This window comes from Austrofundulus limnaeus, unplaced genomic scaffold (assembly GCF_001266775.1).
Source record: "Austrofundulus limnaeus strain Quisiro unplaced genomic scaffold, Austrofundulus_limnaeus-1.0 Scaffold100, whole genome shotgun sequence".
Classification (NCBI taxonomy): domain Eukaryota; kingdom Metazoa; phylum Chordata; class Actinopteri; order Cyprinodontiformes; family Rivulidae; genus Austrofundulus; species Austrofundulus limnaeus.
In genome coordinates, this window is record NW_013952502.1 from 792,966 (window position 1) to 795,363 (window position 2,398).

At 40.2% G+C, this 2,398-nt stretch overlaps 1 protein-coding gene across 3 annotated transcripts in view; it reads right to left on the bottom strand.

Moving 5' to 3' along the window:
- dnajb6b (DnaJ heat shock protein family (Hsp40) member B6b) overlaps window positions 1-2,398 on the bottom strand; it is a 26,690-nt gene that overhangs the window by 17,833 nt on the left and 6,459 nt on the right. The window lies entirely within an intron of this gene.

Sequence of the window (2,398 nt, forward strand, 5' to 3'; positions counted from 1 at the left end):
ATCTTACATAGCGCTTTTCTAGACACTCAAAGACACGTTACATTATTGATTTATACACACATTCACACACTGATGGTTGCCACAGCTGCCAAGCAGACTGACAGAGGTTGTGTCCAAATTCAGGGACTGTGTCCTTCAAAGGACCCGGTCTAGGTGACCACCTACCCGGTCTAGGTGGGCCAGGTGACGGTCCTTGGTCGACCGTGAAGAACGGAAAAAATTTGCTGTGAATTTGGATAGTCTAGGCTTTTGCTTTATTCCTGCCCTTACCCCAGTGTATGCCATGTTGCCCAACAACCATGACAATGCTAAACAGTAGCAAAAATAGACTGAAATAAGAAAAATAATTTATTAGTATTGTAAATATCATAAAACAATATATTAGCTTAAAGGCAACATTTAAAGAACTATTTAAAAGAACATGTTTATTTCGCTCTACCAGCTCGTTTGATTGCTGACAAGAATAATACTGTATTTAAAAAACAACACAAACAAATGACAAAAGCATTAACAACACAACCGCTTGAAACGTTTCATTTTTATACCACCAGATTTTTATTTAAAACTGTTCCTTTCTCTTGCTTCGTCTGCCATTACGACTAAAAAATCTTCGGTCGGCACAATGCATTATGGGATAGGGTGGGCCGAGAAGGATCCAACAGACCCGTCCCTCAAATCGGGGGGAAAAAGGAGGACGTATTTGTCGGATGCATTGGAAGAATTTGAATTTGGACAGCCTCCAGCGCAGTGCTGGGACGCAAACAGACTCGGGCTTCGGAGGACGCAGCCCCTGAATTTGGACACAGCTAGACACGAGGGTGCCATGCTGCTCCACTGGTCCCTCTGACCACCACCAACAGACATGGCAGGTGATGTGTCTTGCCCAAGGATACAATGACTGAAATGGATGAAAAGGGGGATCAAACCGGCAACCCGCCGGTTACAGGACAACTCCTCTAACCACTCTGCCACAGCCTCCCCATCTCACAACATGTGCACATGCTAAAAGCCATAAGACCTGAACACCATGCAGACGTTAAGCTGATAAAGAACCTTTGGATTGGTGGTTCATAAAGATGGTATCAGAACTCAAAGTAGGTCATAAAAGCTCAACTGAGGTCTCTCCATGTGACTTCCAGAAGTCACCTGAAAGGAAAATTGCTGCTGTTGACTTATTTTAGTTATAAATGTTGCAACAGATTAAAAAAAGCATTCAAAAATGAATAAACAAAAACAGTATTTGGGGTCATTTATGTTGGTCGCTATACTTTTATTTTTACTAGCTTATTGTTGTTTGTATAAATCAAGCAGCAATGTCAAAGTCACAAGTTTCTGCTAATTTTAAGTGGCAAAGAAGCTAAAAGTCTGAGAACCCCTTTTCGTCCGAAGGAAACAGTTCATGAACTGTTTAACCATTGAAGCTTGACTCAGAGTCATGCAACAGAACAATGAGTCCAAACTCATCAGCAAATATACAACATGGTGGCTAAAAGATAAATAATCAAGGTGTTGCAGTGGCTCAGTCAAAGTCCAGAAAGACTGAGGTKGGAACTTTAAAGAAAGAAAAAAAAGACAAGTGAGCAAAGTGCTTTGATTTTAATAATTTGTGTTACTGCTAATAAATAATGGTGTTAGTTTTCCCCACAGTGTTGAATTTTTCATTGGGTTTTTGTTAAACAAGAATATTTTAATATTATAAAGTTGTTTATCGAATGTTTTTCAACTCTTGCAACATAAYGCTGTATGTCTTAAGTAAAAATAGGCAATCAGCGGAGGATTTGTTTCCTTCATCACATGACTTTAAGCATAACAGACATCTTCTCAGGAACACAGATCTACATGCATGGCTTTTTTTAGGGTGGCAGCCATGACAACACCCAACACACAGACACAGATCTGCACAGACAGGCCACCTCCCCACCCGAGCAGATTTAACAAAGATGGCCTGAACTGCATTGACAAGCAGCGTGGGCCTCAAACAGCAGCTTACGCTGCATCAGCTGTTTGTTTCTATGCCAAGCAGCAGCGGACAAGGGACTAAAATTCAGCCAGTAAAAAGGAAAGGATTTGCACAATTCAGGGATTCACTTTCTATAGTGAATACTCTTTGTGGTTGCCATCTTTGTTGTAATCTGCAATATTATCTTGTGGCTTAAAACCCATTTTACTGGTCCAAAAGGTCAGATTACCAGCCAGCATCACGAGTGTAACATTCATTCAATCTAATAAACAAATAAGAAAGAAACGGTAAAAACTTTCAGCAGTTTGAAGCAGAGATAAAGTGACTGTAAGTTTTCTAGGCCAATTCTAATTATTATACAGCTTTTCCCTGCCAATTTCAATTTTATTCATTTCTGATTTCTCTCCAAGAACTATAACTGACAGCACAGACCAGGAA